Source organism: Hyla sarda, chromosome 7 (assembly GCF_029499605.1).
Source record: "Hyla sarda isolate aHylSar1 chromosome 7, aHylSar1.hap1, whole genome shotgun sequence".
In the NCBI taxonomy this organism is placed as follows: domain Eukaryota; kingdom Metazoa; phylum Chordata; class Amphibia; order Anura; family Hylidae; genus Hyla; species Hyla sarda.
Window position 1 is genome coordinate 54,485,282 of NC_079195.1, and position 17,277 is coordinate 54,502,558.

Here is a 17,277-nt window from a genome sequence, read left to right on the forward strand (position 1 = left end):
CATTAGGTTGGCAGTATAGTTCCCCCCACATTAGGCTGGCAGTATTGTTAACCCCCACACTAAGTTGTCAGCATATTTCCCCCACATTAGGTTGTCAGCACAGTTCCCCCAAATTAGGTTGTCAGCACAGTTCAAACACATTAGGTTGTCAGCATAGTTCCCCCCATATTAGGTTGTCAGCATAGTTCCCCCCACATTAGGTTGTCAGCATAACTCCCCCACATTAGGTTGTCAGTATAGTTCCACGCCATTAGGTTGTCAGCATAGTACCCCCACATTAGGTTGTCAGCATAGTTCCCCCCATATTAGGTTGTCAGCATAGTTCCCCCCACATTAGGTTGTCAGCATAGCTCCCCCACATTAGGTTGTCAGAATAGTTCCCCACATTAGGTTGTCAGCATAGTTGCCCCCACATTAGGTTGTCAGCATAGTTGCCCCCACATTAGGTTGGCAGTATAGTTCCCCCCATATTAGGTTGTCAGCATAGTTCCCCCCACATTAGGTTGTCAGCATAACTCCCCCACATTAGGTTGTCAGTATAGTTCCACGCCATTAGGTTGTCAGCATAGTACCCCCCATATTAGGTTGTCAGCATAGTTCCCCCCATATTAGGTTGTCAGCATAGTTCCCCCCACATTAGGTTGTCAGCATAGCTCCCCCACATTAGGTTGTCAGAATAGTTCCCCACATTAGGTTGTCAGCATAGTTGCCCCCACATTAGGTTGTCAGCATAGTTGCCCCCACATTAGGTTGGCAGTATAGTTCTCCCCACATTAGGTTGTCAGCATAGTTCAAACAACAAAAAACGTGGTCTCAAATGGCCGGAGGTGCTCAACCCCAAATGCAGTTGTGCATTTATACTGGGGGAGCAGATCCTGCCCTTGTAGTCCATTGCTAGGGGCGATCCCCAGCATAAAAATGCATACAATGGAGGCAGCAGACTACAAGTGCCACAATAGAATCTTACACCAGATAGACGGTGTGGATGTGTAACAATTAGAATAATACAATACAGGAATATGGGTTCACTACTGTGGTAGATGTATACAATGACATTGGCTATCCCTCAACACTGATGTTAAAATTGAGACATTCGCCAGTATATCCTTATATGAAGGACATACCAGAGCCCGCACACCACCGCCAAGGTTTCGCAAATGGCATGGGACCTAACACTAAACCTACCTGTGAGTGATAAGCAAACCAGGGGCCAGAGGACAATTTCGGCAGCATTCGGTTGACTCACAGTGTCCTCCCAGGTACCCTCCAGCGTGGCTGAGCACACATACAATGGGAGGAGAAAGGCAGGCTGCAAGCCCCACCTAAGTTGGCTAATATAGGTGCATGGCCTCACAGGTGCTACCCTAATGCTACCTGGAAGATATTCAAGGCACATTACATATGGAGTTTACACACCTCCAAGTATAAAATTTAAACAAACAACAAAAAACGCGGTCTCAAATGGTTGGAGGTGCTCAACCCCAAATGCGGTTGTGCATTTATACTGGGGGAGCAGATCCTGCCCTTGTAGTCCATTGCTAGGGGCGATCCCCAGCATAAAAATGCATACAATGGAGGATGGCTGCAGCAGACTATAAGTGCCACAATAGAGCACCCATATTCCTGTATTGTCAGCATAGTTCCCCCACATTAGGTTGTCAGTATAGTTGCCCCACATTAGGTTGTCAGCATAGTTTCCCCCCACATTAGGTTGTCAGCATAGTTCCCCCAACATTATGTTGTCAGCATAGTTCACCCCACATTAGGTTGTCAGCATAGTTCACCCCACATTAGGTTGTCAGCATAGTTTCCCCCACATTAAGTTGTTGGCAGTATTGTTCAGCATAATTCCCCCACATTAGGTTGTCAGCATAGTTCCCCCACATTAGGTTGTCAGAATAGTTGCCCCCACATTAGGTTGGCAGTATAGCCCCCCCCCCCCCATTAGGTTAGCAGTATAGTTCCCCCCACATTAGGTTGGCAGTATAGTTTCCCCCACATTAGGCTGGCAGTATTGTTAACCCCCACACTAAGTTGTCAGCATATTTCCCCCCACATTAGGTTGTCAGCACAGTTCCCCCCCCACATTAGGTTGTCAGCATAGTTCCCCCCCATATTAGGTTGTCAGCATAGTTCCCCCACATTAGGTTGGCAGTATAGTCCCCCCCCCCACATTAGGTTGGCAGTATAGTTCCCCCCACATTAGGTTGGCAGTACAGTTCCCCCCACATTAGGCTGGCAGTATAGTTCCCCCACATTAGGTTGTAGTTACCCCACATTAGGCTGGCAGTATATTTCTCCCTACATTAGGTGTGCAGTATAGTTCCCCCCACATTAGGTTGGCAGTATAGTTCCCCCCACATTAGGTTGGCAGTATATTTCCCCCCACATTAGGCTGGCAGTATAGTTCCCCCACATTAAGCTGGCAGTATAGTTCCCCCCCACATTAGGTTGGCAGTATAGTTCATCCCAAATTTGGAAGGCAGTGGCCCCCACAGACATACAGCCTTCAACCATATACAGTGTATGGCTGGAGGCTGTATGCCTGTGTACTGCCCCACTTTAGTGCTCCGACCACCGCTCCTCCGGTCAGGGGTCATGATCTACTGCTATGGCCTATAGGTCATAGCAGTAGGTCCCGGGACCTGAGGAGGGGTGGTCGGAGCACCGAAGATGACGTGCCGCTGGTAACTTACCATGCGAGCGTCCTCTTCTTAGCTGATCCGCTTTGGTCTGTTTCTATCGGCGCATGCACGGGATGTCAATGACATCCCTGCGTGCGCTACCTCCTAGCGGCCCCAGCGTTTATAAAGTTAACGCTGGGCCGCAGAAGGGTAACCGGGACAACCTTGTTTCCCGAAAAGGTCTTCCAGGACATTAGGATGTCCCAAATGTGACGGGGGAAATTAATCTGGGGGGGGGGGGGCAATTGCCCCATTGCCCCCCCCTCCTGGATCCGCCACTGGCGTGGAGGTGGTGGCAGCATGAGGAGAACATATAGTGGCTGAAGGACACAGCCTGGAGGTGGCAGAAGCGAGAGGAGACCACATAGTGGCTAAATGACACAGCCTGGAGGTGGCAGCAGCATGTGGAGAACATATTGTGGCAGAATGAGACAGTCTGGAGGTGGCAGCAGCATCAGGAGTCCTGAAAGTGACCTGGTGACAGAGTGGTGCGGTGGGTGACAATACCAGTACCCGGTGACGAAGGTGGGTGAATAATGGTCTGATGCGGAGGAATGTTTGTAAATGGGGAGCAGCACCTTAAATCTGTTTTGCACTATCCATATTTGTGAAGTGTTGGTGTGGTACCATGATCAATCTATTCTGATGCATCAGGCATTGTTGTGTGGAAATCCTGGCTGATTCATGCCTGATTCATCTTCACAAAGGTCAGTATCTCCACATTTTTCGTGGACAGATGAGTTCTCCTTGTGGTGACTATGGCCCCCGCCGCACTAAACACCTGCTCTGATGGCACACTACTATCAGGGCAGGACAGCTTTTCCAGGGAAAACTCTGCTAGTTGCGGCCACAAATCAAGTTTGGTTGCCCAGAAGTCCAGCAGATCTTCAAGGTGTGTTGGCATGGCCATGTCAAGGTATGCTACCACCTGCTGGTTCAGGTCCTTATCCAGGTCTACCTGCTGCTGATGAGTTGCTTCACTATGCGGGTGAAGAAAGCTACTCATCAGCGACTGTAGACTCAGGCTGCTGCTGATGGAGCTGGTACTGCTCCTGCCACCCCACCCTTCCCCAGCAGCCATGGCAGAGGAAGGTGAACGCAGAGCACCCCCGAGTGATACCTGTGAGAGGATGGACGAGGATGGAGGATGGATAGGCATCAGCCAACTTACTACGCAGAATGTCTCTGTTGTAGGTCAGTTTGTCCTCCCTCTCTGTGGGAGTAAAAGAGGCCCCCATTTTGTGCCGGAAGTGAGGGTCCAATAAGGTGGAGAGCCAGAAGTCATCCCGCTGCTGAATGGGGACAATTCAGCAGTAACTACGCAAAGCAACTGTCAGGATCCAAACTGGTATGCAGCGAGGACACTGGTGGTGGATCCTCTGTGTCAGTGGGGTGATGGCGTGGGCCGTACCAGGGGAACGGAGTCTAAGGAGTTACTGGTTTTCACCAGAGCCCGCCGCAAAGCGGGATGGACTTGCAGCGGCAGGTAACCCACAGGTCTTTCCACCCGATAGCAACTCAACCCAAGCTGACAGCTGAGACAGGCGCGGTACACAGGGACAAGGCAAGAGCAAGGTCGGACGTAGCAGAAGGTCAGGGCAGGCAGCAAGAGTCGTAGTCAGGGGCAACAGCAGAAGGTCTGGGAACACAGGCTTGGGAACACACTAAACAGGGCACAAGGCAACAAGATCTGACAAGGACAGGAAGGGGAAGTGGGTTTTTATATACAAAGCACAGGTGCAGGTACTGATTGGGCCAGGAACCAATTAATGGTGCACTGGCCCTTTAAATTTCAGAGAGCTGGCGCGCGCACGCCATAGAGAGCGGGGCCGCGCGCCGGGACTGAACAGCCAGAGGACGGGGCAGGTGAGGAGATTGGGATGCGACCCGCGGGCGGGCGCGTCCCGCTACGCGGATCGCATCCCCGCCGGTGACACCAGTGCAGCGCTCCCGGTCAGCGGGTCTGACCGGGGCGCTGCACAGAGACGAACGCCGCGAGCGCTCCAGGGAGGAGCAGGGACCCAGAGCGCTCGGCGTGACAGCAACTGAGCATGCATCGTGCCATTTGTGCAAGTTACTCGGAGGGATTCCCTGCCTCCATCTCCTCTGCATACTGCCACGGTGCCCCACTGTGCCTCTCCCCCTCCTCCTCCAGTTCAACCCACACAGGGCTCCTGTAGCCATGAGATGTAGGCGCCACGTCTCCAGTGCCCTGACCAGCCATCATTTCCAACACATGTAGGAAATGAAGCATCACGTCGTTCATCCCATAATCCTGGCAAATAATGTGGCATCCTCAAAGGGCCTGAGCAAACAGCAGGTGTCATGTATGAGCTGCCACTGGTTGACATTGAACTTACACGGGACTCCCCTTATCCGTTTGGATCATCAAGAAATGGATGGTGGAATTCTAACGTGTGGCAACATCGCAAATCATGTGGCATCCTCAAAGGGCCTGAGCAAACAGCAGGTGTCATGTATGAGCTGCCACTGGTTGACATTGAACTTACACGGGACTCCCCTTATCCGTTTGGATCATCAAGAAATGGATGGTGGAATTCTAACGTGTGGCAACATCGCAAATCAGACTATGTTGAGGGATACCGTCTGACGCTGCAGCTCAAGGAGGTATAATTTGCGATGTACGAGTGGCGGAAGTACATGCAAAGTTTCCTTGTCTTGCAAATGGTTGTCAAGCACTTCAGGAACTGCTTGACAACCAGATTGAACACGTGTACCATGCAGGACGCGTGGCTCAGCCTTCCTTGTCGCAGCGCAGACAAGATGCTCTTCCCCTTGTCAGTCACCATGGTTCCCATTTCCAGTTTTCGTGGAGTAAGTCATGCTCCGATTTCTTTATGAATGACTTTTAGCAGTTCCTCCGCTGTGTGACTACATTCGCCAAGGCAAACCATGTGAAGAACAGCGTGACACCGCTGTGCCCTGCACACATGGTATTCTGTCGGGGCACTGAGACTTGTCCGTGCAGTGGAGGCTCAGGACACAGTGGGGGATGAGGAGGCAGAGTCACACACTGTCACAGGACCAAAAGCCTGAGAGCAGGGAGGAGGAAGCTGCATGACCTGTCCAAGTTGGTGTTGTGACTGTTCAGGAACCACCTTCACCCAGTGGGCCGTAAAGGACATGTATTTTCCCTGACCATAGTTACAGCTCCAGAAGTTGGTGCTGCCGAGCACTTTGGTACACACAGACAGGCTCAAGGACTGGTCCACCATCTCTTCCACAAAATTTGCAAAGAAATGATGGCTTGGGACTCTCGACCTTGGCTCGGCACAAGCCATCAGTTCTCTGAAAGGTCCAGAGTCCACCACTTGAAAAGGGAGGGACTTCAGAACCAGCAATTTGGACTCGAGCACATTCAGCTTCTGCTCCATTGGATGAGTGGGCGCATACTGTTGTCTCTTGGACATGGCTTCGCCGATGGATTGCTGGCAGAATGACTTACTCAAAGTAGGAGGAGCAGGAGCATCTGGAGCGACAGAAGGAGGGTATGACACAACACACAGCTCCCTTCGGCTGAGGTGGTGGAGCCTTGGCTGGCTGAAACAGGGAGCGGCGTGTCACTGGGTGATGCAACAGGCTGGACCACCACATCAGAGCCACGTTTCTCCCAGGCAGCTTTATGGTTGCAAAGCATATGTTGACACAGGGCCGTGGTGCCAACATTGGGACCCTGGCCACGCTTCACCTTCTGCCGTCACATCGTGCATGTGGATATGTTAACCTCCTCTGGATGCTTGATGAAAAACTGCCACACCTGTAATGTGTGTATTGGTCTGTGTTCACACACAGCTATTGCATTGCTGTTTTGTGAACAGTTTTATCTTTCCTAGTCAGGGAAGAGTTAATTTCTCTGGCTGTTTTAGCCCAGGCCTCTGGTAGCCTATAGCTGATAGGGTGTGTCTATTTAAAGTCAGCCCAGCTTAGCCCTGTGCTGGTTATTACAGAGAATTCCTGATTTCTAACTGCTAGCATACTGCCATGCGGTTAATGGAGGCTGGGTGAAACACTTTGTTTGTGCTTTTAATCTACTATATCAGTTTCTGCATGCACTTTGTATTTCTGGTTTTATTCATGTTGTGCCATGCTCTTAGTAGATTTTAAGCTGTGTTCGTTTAGTCGGTTTTATGATTTTATTATCCTTTCTGTTATGTGTCTGTTCACACTGTGTTTGCTCTTATATCTGTTTATGCGCAGTGTGAACAGTGTCCTTTATCTGGCATGCCTGTTTCTGGTCCATGGGGACTTGGAGTCTTCTGAACGTTCCTGAGGGATAGCAGTTTTCTGTCTTATGTCTTGTGAACAGTGTTCTATTTTACCTGTTCAGTTTTAGTGTTTTGGCTCTCAGTTCTTCTGCTATCCCCTGCATCTCCTGTATTCTGCTGTATACTCATATCATGCTTAGTCTTGTTCATTTTAGCATTTCTGCTGTTTATCTGATTTCCGGTTTATGAACTGTTTGCTAATTCACTATATTCTGCCGTGTAGTATTTATATTCCCGGTTAGCGATATATCCCTGTTTCTGGTCCATGGACTAGGTGTCTATTGGAGGTTCTGGGGGATTATGCTTTATATTCCTGTAGTCTGTTGACTTATCCGTTTTCCTGTCTGGTGTTTTGAACTTCATGTTTATTTGTTCTTTTATTCTGATCTCTTGAGTTTGGTACATGTCTACTCATCTATAGTGACCTCTGTTCATGACTACAGATCTATAGAGTCCTCTGTTCATGTCCAATGATCTTAAGTGTCCTATGTTCATGTCCAGTGATGGTGTCCTCTGTGCTGCTCACTGATCTGTTTCCCCTGAACTTATATATCATAGAGTTGTATGTTCTTGTTATGTTTCTGGTTGGTGACCAACTATTTATTAGTGTGTGTTTTTAATTAGGCCCCAGCACTTTAGTTTAGGCAGGGACCGGCGCCCAGTTGTCGACTCACCGTTTAGGGTGAGTGGGCAAGTAGGCAGGGAGAGCGGTATTAGGGTCAGTTTAGGGCTCACTCTCCCTGTCCCCCAGTCGGTCATTAACAACACTGCTGAGTAGCTGATTTTCCCACCTACAGTCTGCACTAATTGAGTGCTACTGCCGCCATCTCCAGGAACCCCTGTTCCACTACCTCCCGGGAAGGTAGGCTGCCGCAAAGCAGGTGGTCTCCCCTGGGCACGTTTGGCTCCAGAATTTCCACTTCTGCCACCATGCTGACTGACAAACATGCTACCACCTTGCTGTCTCAGCTGCTGTCTCACAGGCAACCTGCAACCTTCTCCTGATGATGAAGCCCCTTCTGCACCCGGCTCCCAATTGCGATCAGCTTCATCATCATCAACAAGTGTCTGCACGTCACTGATGTCCTCCTCAGGTTCCTCAACAGTGTCTGCTTTAGGACTCTGAACGCTGGCAACACCACCTTCAATGTCACTCTCCTCATCACTACTGGATGGATGTCTCCTCCACTTCTTCGCTGGGCAGTAGCTGCTGACTGTCCTCTATTAGATCGTCCTCACTGAATAGTGGAGCGGAACCCACAGCATAAGATACTACTTTAGGGGAGGGAACAGCATCGGACCGAGGCAATGGGAGGACAGGGAGTGCTCCCAGGCCAACGCAACTGAGGGTTGTGTCTGAGGATCCCACCGACTGTTGACTGGGGGTATAAGATGTCACTTGTGATGAACATGACCATGTTAACCAATAGATGACGGCAGATGGGTTGCTGGTCGAGACACGACCGCTAGCTGATACCAGGAGCTCAGACCTCTTGCTGCGACTCCTGCTGCCACTTGCCCCTAGTCTGCTGCGACCTCTGCCTGCGCCTGATGAATTTAGGCCTCTGCCACTCTTCTGTGCACATCCTGGCACTTCTCTGCCTGACACACTTAGTGCGTATATGAGGGGAGTACAATACGCTTCACTACGCTTAAAACAGTATTTGTCTAGAACACCAGCCAGTGAGTACTTTTGCCTGGCCTTTCACAGTATCTAGGCCCTTGACAGATTAACAGGTAAAAAAAAATGTACACTACTTAGATGTAGGTATGTGGTATGCACTTATGAGGGCAGAAAAATGTGCTACAGTACACTTAAAGTATTTGAGTACAACACCAGCAGTACACAACAGTGCTGCAGCACACAGTTGCTGTGTACTAAACCCAAAATTGCACTCACTCTCTCAAAGACTATTAGGAATGGACTGCTGGGTATGTATTATACCATCTACGGACTTGTATAACCAGCAGACCATTTGTTGTGGAACAAAGACAGAGTTGTGCCAAAAAACGTATTCCTCCCCCCTCTGCTAATGTTTCTCCATCTGAGCCAGCTTGTTCAAACATATGAGGCAACACACAGCTCTCTGCCTATCTCTCTAATACAATGCTGTAGACAGTTAGACAGGGAGGTTAATCGCTAAAGTAAAAATTATTTTCTGTGAAAAACGCACTGCTCTCTGTCCACCAGAACAATGACGTGACTAGGAGGTGAAACACTGCTGGAAAAGCTTTTCTGTATAACACACAGCACTGTCTGTCCTATCTCTCTGCAGTGAAAGGCTGAAGTGACTGGCCGCAATATGCTGCTGATTATATAGGGCTGTGATATCACAGGGGTGGCTGGCTGCTGATAGACTGCATCCTGCATGTGATTCAGGGTCATTCCGCTTTCCCTTGTTCCTGCCTTCCCAGGATTCCTTGTCCCATGTCCTCATATGTGGATCCACCATTTTAGATGCCCTGGAGCCTGGACTGAACTAAATGGAGTTTAATGAAGCGATTCGCGCGATAGAATCGCAACTATATTCGCATTCGTTGCAAATTGAATTTTTCCTGACATTCATAACAAATTCGGATTCATCAAATTCGATTTGCTCATCTCTAATTGTGTCCCATCATCCATAACAGCAATACCACCCTCTAATATTGTGTCCCAGCAGCCATAATATTAATACCACCGCCTAATGTGTTTCATCAGCCATAACATAATTACCATCTCCTAATATTGTGTCCCGTGAGCTATAATATTAATAACACTGCCTAATAATGTGTCCCAGCAGCTATAATAATAATATTACTGCCTAATATTGTGTCTCTAGGTTGAACTCGATGGTCTCTAGTCTTTTTTCAACCTTACACACTGTTACTATGTTTCCCTTTGGAGCATTCTGGGTTTTGTTTTCTTTCTTTGTAAACAATGATATTTTCAAAGTTCACAACTTACAGTTACCGTATTTATCGGGGTATACCACGCACCGGCCTATAACACGCACCCTCATTTTACCAAGGATATTTGGGTAAAAAAAGTTTTTTACCCAAATATCCATGGTAAAATGAGGGTGCGTGTGTGCGCGTGTATACCCCGATATACCCCCAGGAAAGGCAGGGGGAGAGAGGCCGTCGCTGCCCGCTTCTCTCCCCCTGCCTTTCCTGGGGTCTAGAGCGCTGCTGTCGGCCCTTCTCACCCCCTGGTTATCGGCGCCGCTGCCCGTTCTGTCCCCCTGACTATCGGTGCCGGCGCCGATAGCCAGGGGGAGAGAAGCGGCGCAGACAGCCAGGGGGAGAGAAGGGGCAGCGGCACCCATTGCCGGCGCCGCTGCCCCGTTGCCTCCCCCCATCCCCGGTGGCATAATTACCCGAGTCGGGTCCGTGCTGCTGCAGGCTTCCGTCGTGCGTCCCCAGCGTCGTTGCTATGCACGGCGCGGCGCACTGACGTCATGCGCCGCGCCGTTCAGCGCATAGCAACGACGCCGGGGACGCACGACGGAGGCCTGCAGCAGCGCGGACCCGACTCAGGTAATTATGCCACCGGGGATGGGGGGAGGCAACAGGGGCGCCGGCACCGATAGTCAGTGGGACAGAACGGGCAGCGGCGCCGATAACCAGGGGGTGAGAAGGGCCGGCAGCAGGGCTCTAGACCCCAGGAAAGGCAGGGGGAGAGAAGTGGGCAGCGACGGCCTCTCTCCCCCTGCCTTTCCTGGGGGTGTATAAGCGTATAACACGCACACAGACTTTAGGCTAAAAATTTTTGCCTAAAAAGTGCGTGTTATACGCCGATAAATACGGTAGTTATTTTACACCGCTCTAGAAGTGCTTTAGGTACTGTATACATGACAAAGATTCAGAAAAATATTACCCCCAAATAATATATATTGCAACCAGGTATTGTTCCAAATGTAAGAAAAAAATATATCCAATCATACAAATATTACTAAAATATAAACTAAAAAAATACTATATTGATGATGTTATATAATTATAAATAATAATATAAATAATGTAATTTATTATCATCAGTGACAGTAATAATAATAATAACAGGACATGTATGAACACATAGTAAATACTAGAGTGGATGTATTTTAGGCTTCTGAGTCAAAGTATTTACATGAACAGGTCCCATTCATTTAATATAAATCCTGATTTTATACAATAAAAGGGTTTCTAGAGAACGCAAGTAAGTAAGAGACAAAATAAACTTGAGGCAAGGATCTCATCTAGAGATGAGCGAACTTACAGTAAATTTGATTCGTCACAAACTTCTCGGCTCGGCAGTTGATGACTTTTCCTGCATAAATTAGTTCAGCTTTCAGGTGCTCCCGTGGGCTGGAAAAGGTGGATACAGTCCTAGGAGACTCTTTCCTTGGACTGTATCCACCTTTTCCAGCCAACCGGAGCACCGGAAAGCTGAACTAATTTATGCAGGAAAAGTCAGCAACCGCCGAGCCGAGAAGTTTGTGACGAATCAAATTTACTGTAAATTCGCTCATCTCTAATCTCATCTCTAAGAATTATACAACTCACATTCTATAATGAAGTCACTACCAGTGTAATTGCCTGGCAGTGCTGAAAATCATGGTATATTCTTAGGCTCCCAATAACATGTAATATTCTGATGAATTGTAAGGTTAGGCTGGGTTCACACTACAATTTGAACTACGGTTCCCGTATACGGCTGGGAGGAGGGGTGGGCGGGGCTTAATCGTGGCGCCCGCACTCAGCCGTATTCGGGAACCATAGTCAATGTATGTCTATGAGCCGACCGGAGTGAACCACAGCCTCCGGTCGGCTGCTTTTTTCCGGACGTATGCGGTTTCCCGACCGCAGGCAAAAATGTGGTCGACCACGTTTTTGCCTGTGGTCGGGAAACCGCATACGGACGAAAAAGCAGCCGACCGGAGGCTGCGGTTCACTCCGGCCGGCTCATAGACATACATTAACTATGGTTCCCTAATACGGCTGAGTGCGGGCGCCGTGATTAAGCCCCGCCCACCCCTCCTCCCAGCCGTATACGGGAACCGTAGTTCAAATCGTAGTGTGAACCCAGCCTTACACAGTTGCAGAGTTCATAAGGTTGAAAAAAGACCAGAGTCCATCAAGTTCAACCTATATCCCTAATGAGTCCCTACTGAGTTGATCCAGAGGAAGGCAAAAAACCCTCATACTAGAGGTAAAAATTCCTTCCCGACTCCAATTACAGGTTCAATGTAGCTGTCTATGTCAGATGGGGTCAATTCAGACATACAAGGCCTGAGAGCGTATGTTTTTGTGGTAGACCAAGTGAGCTACATTGCTAGTGTTTATCATTTTACAGCTGTAGTTTTAAACTCCAATAGTAGAGTTTAGTTTCTAAAATAAACATCACACAAATTTGAGGGGGGTTTGCACTGACACTATTATTTTGAGCATTTTTCTGTTTTATTTGCTTTATTTGTAAATTACAGTCAGGCTAATTCCACTCCTAATTTTGGTTCAAATAATGACCAAAATTCCAAGAATATTTATAGGGGCCATTTGAAGTTTGTCCCTAACTAGCTGATAGGAAAACAATATGAGAACAAAAAGGAATACATTAATTGAAAAATGCACACAACATTCCATTAGATCTTTGAGGCCTTATGGTATATTCGCACTTGTAGATATAAGATGATAATCCATCAATACAGCTAAATAGTTTGTTTATACAATATGTGCATGGATTTAACCATCACAATGACAAAGTCTTGCAAAACATTTCAAATTTGCAATGTTTGGACATTCCCAAAGGTAAATTCTTTCAAAGTGCATAATTTATACAGTGGTCCCTCAAGTTACAATATTAATTGGTTCCAGGACGACCATTGTATGTTGAAACCATTGTATGTTGAGACCAGAACTCTATGAAAACCTGGTAATTGGTTCTAAAGCCCCAAAATGTCAGCCAAAAATAGGAAAAAGTGAGAATTAAAGAAAAATAAGTAGATAACTAATATAGATAAAGCAAGCTTTGAGCGCGCGGCTAAAGGGTTAATAGGGCGCGGTACCGTGATCAGTGCCGCACGCTATTAGCGGCGGGTCCTGGCTTCACTATGACGTCGGGCCCGCCGTGATATGATGCGGGGTTATCGCGTAACCCCGTGTTATATCACGGGAGCTGGACTAGGGGCGTAAGTTTACACCCTTGGTCCTTAACAGGTTAAGTTAATACTTTGTAGCGCCACCTTATGCTGCGATTACAGCTGTAAGTCGCTTGGGGTATGTCTCTATCAGTTTTGCACATCGAGAGACTGACATTTTTGCCCATTCCTCCTTGCAAAACAGCTGGAGCTCAGTGAGGTTGGATGGAGAGCATTTGTGAACAGCAGTTTACAGTTCTTTCCACAGATTCTCGATTTGGATTCAGGTCTGGACTTTGACTTCGCCATTCTAACACCTGGATATGTTTATTTGTGAACCATTCCATTGTAGATTTGCTTTATGTTTTGGATCATGGTCTTGTTGGAAGACAAATCTCCGTCCCAGTCTCAGGTCTTTTGAAGACTACATCAGGTTTTCTTCCAGAATGGTCCTGTATTTGGCTCCATCCATTTTCCCATCAATTTTAACCATCTTCCCTGTCCCTGCTGAAGAAAAGCAGGCCCAAACCATGATGCTGCCTCCACCATGTTTGACAGTGGGGATGGTGTGTTCAGGGTGATGAGCTGTGTTGCTTTTACGCCAAACATAAAGTTTTGCATTGTTGCCAAAAAGTTAGATTTTGGTTTCTTCTGACCAGAGCACCTTCTTCCACATGTTTGGTGTGTCTCCCAGGTGGCTTGTAGCAAACTTTAAACGACACAGGGTCATGATTGGTTGGTTGTTTTGACTGATCAATCACGTGATCGTGACGCGGGACCCGTGCCACCTCACTCCTGCTGGGTAAGGGTGAATCGGGCTGTCTTGGACAGGCCCATTCACCCTTTTTTTCTGGGTCACCAGAGACCCGATTGACCTGGAAAAGCCGCAAATCGCCGGTCTGAATTGACTCGACGGGGACCGGAATTCCCACTGGCATACCCATACCTTAAGGACTGAGGGTGTATGGGTACGCCCGTGGGAATTCCGGTCCCCGACGCTCGCCTGGTGGGGACCGGACCGGGGTGACTGCCAATATCTATCAGCAGGCACCCCATGCAAACCCCTGGGGGGTCCATACACATGGCGTCCATATGGGGTTAAACGTTGCTGTAGAAACCTGTAACAACAAAAATTGTGCTTGCACACAGAAGTCAGTGAGTCTTACGACCAAGTTTGGTGAAATTACTGTACACGATTCCACAAATAGAACATTTTCACCTAAGTACTCTTCCACTCTCACCTCGTCGGTCAAACTGCTTTCTAGGCTGTGACATATACCTAGGACCACGAGACTGGGCCCCCTCCATGGGGTTGACATGTGTGTTCCATGAGACATGGGACAAGTGGGATTCAGTGATGGTCGGACTCACAGTGACCACCACTTGTACAGCAGCAGCTTGTGCCACTGGGGGATGAACTGTTGTTGCCTATTGGTCTGGCCAAACCTCCGCATCAGTTGGAGTAAGTCGAGGCACTTTGGTTGGTACCCGCAGGTTTGGCCAAACCTCCTCGACAGCAGGAGTAAGCCTGGGCACGTCTGTGGATGCCTGTGGACCCGGCCTCAGCTCTGTGGCTGCAAGAGTGGGCTGGGTTGGGGTCTCGGGGAAAGTTGAATTTTTAGTTTTTCAGCATGCTAACCCTTTGAACATAGGCGTTGTGGAGAGGATAGATTGACAGGCCTTTGGAATAACTTGACCTATGTTGCCTGGGATCAGTTTGTTAACAACTTCCTTCAAGTCTTTTGCTTGCACTTTCAGTGTCAGGATTTCCATCATCTTCGTGCAGATCTGACAGACTTGTTGATGCTGGATGTGAAGGGAAGAGTCATATAATCATATTTATATTGATTTATCTCATATCAACCTATGCCCTATAAAAGACCTTTGTAGGAATGTCTCACAAACAGGAATATTTCTTACATGACTTGCCATTAGACCAGGGGGCATATTTTGGGATGTTTTATAACATCCTGGAATGGGCCCACCTAACCGGTCTCATGCACGTATCATGGTAGCCTTGGGATATCTGGCCAGGTCATAGGGAGGCCAAAGCACAGGTGGCATTGTCTACAAACATTCTCTGGTATGTGCCCACCAAACCTGTGTTGGTGCCTGGAAAGATCTGGCCAGGGAGGAGGCTATCACACTAACATATATACAGCTCTGTGGCTGCAAGAGTGGGCCGGGTTGGGGAGGCAGTCCCCAACGGAGGCAGTCACCAACACAGGGAGCAACTCCATGAGGCAGTGAGGATCCAGGCCCAAGAAAGATAGACTGTCATCAAACTGCTGTCCTGCCTCATCTCCCAACACTCATCTGCTAAGTATAATCCTGGGCACCCTCCTTCATCCTCTACCTTTGCCCCAACTTCTCTCTCTTCGTAACCTCCACTCTCTCCTGGCTTCCATAGTCTAACCCTATCCTTTACCCTCCTATTCCAAGACTCACTAATTCCTTTCCACTCCTCTCTACCAAGACCCTGCATTAACCCCTTCTATCCCTGTAAACTGTATCAAGTATTGACCCTCTCATTGCTATCACAAACTCCTATAGCCTTAGGGACAGAAAGCTGTTCTGGATTGAGTGCTTGTGTGAGTGTATTGGTGTGTAATTAGGTGGACGGATAAGATATTGTATTGGGTTAAATTGTAATGTAACTAGTATAATGTTAATGTATTGAAGTTGTCTTAGCCATTGTTGTATACACAGAGAAACATTGATATTATACGAATATGTGTATATATATATATATATATATATATGTTATGTATATAGATGTTACTTGGAAAAGGAAGGAAAGAGGAATAGTATACAATATTTACATCAATATTTATACACTTCTCCTCTCACATTAGTACACCCTTTTACATTGGAGAGCACGACCTGACTGTTTTTTTTTTTTTATTTATTTGTGATTTTTGTTTTAGTAGGATTGTGTTATGTTGTGAACTAAGATAGGCGGAGAGGCGTGGACAGGTAACATACGTACACGGTGAAGTGTTATGTTATACTGTGCGTCTAGACTTTTAAGTTTGGACCAATAGCATAGTTTTGTTTAAAACAGGACACAGGAATATATTTAGGAACAGCGATCCTATTTGTTTTATTTAATTTTTTTCTCTAAGGTGTTAACAATGCTTTTTTTCCTTTGCGACGAAACGGCGAATTCCATACACATACTTCCCAGCATAGATGTTAGTGTTCCTAAGGTGATGTTCAGCTGGTCGGGAAAAGGCTTTCCGGAAGAAAAGGACCTTTTTCAAGCAGCAAGAAAGGGACAAGAAGGACAACACTGACCAAGATGGCCAAGGAAAACGGGAGTATGGATTTTTCCACACTAAAAGATTTAGCACAACATAGTAGTTTTGACCCTATACCCCCCACCACATACAAATCAGCAGAAATGTTATGGTCCGCTTTATTAGATCAAGCATATAAATATGATAAAATACATATTGGCAAAAGATGTGTTCTGAATAAAACTTCTAAACGGCTTAAGATGTTAGCAAAGCTAGTGTATTGCTTTGAGGACACCATTTGGAAGCCTGACCAGAGTGAAACAATTGCTGCTAACAGGAAGGCAGACACAGTAGCTGATATACACAACTATCACTGCCATAGCTGCTTAGATAAAGTAAAACAAGTGTGTACACTGGAATACCAGTTAGAAGAAGAAGCCCAGTGTACAATTGAAAGAGTCAAGGAAATTTGTATGTTGGAATCAAAACTCTCTGACCAAGAGAGGTATTGCTCTGACATGGACAAAGAGCTTCTTTAATTGTACACTGAGATCAATCAGTATAGAACTAGAATGGTATCTACTGATGCCATTATGGCAACACTTAGGGTAGATCTGGCTGCAAAGTCGCAGATGATTGCAAACCTGCAGCAGATCATCACTAATTTGTCTCGGCCTAGTACACATAGCAAGTTGCCCTTGCCAACGACACAAGTCTGTGTTACCTAGCTGGCAGAGGGGGAGACCGGAGAAATGGCTCTAGTGCCTGATGGGGATCAAATACCTCAATCTCCACGTCTGGATGATAGGCGACAGGTGGAGCATGGGTTATCATATTCTCCAACACCTATGGAGAATATGGATAACAGTCCCTGTAATAGGGAGGGAATAAGTGTGCTATTTGGTAGCGGATGGGAAACTGTAAACTCAGCTTCCAGTCTACCAAGGCAAAAAAGAAGGGTGCCGGAATT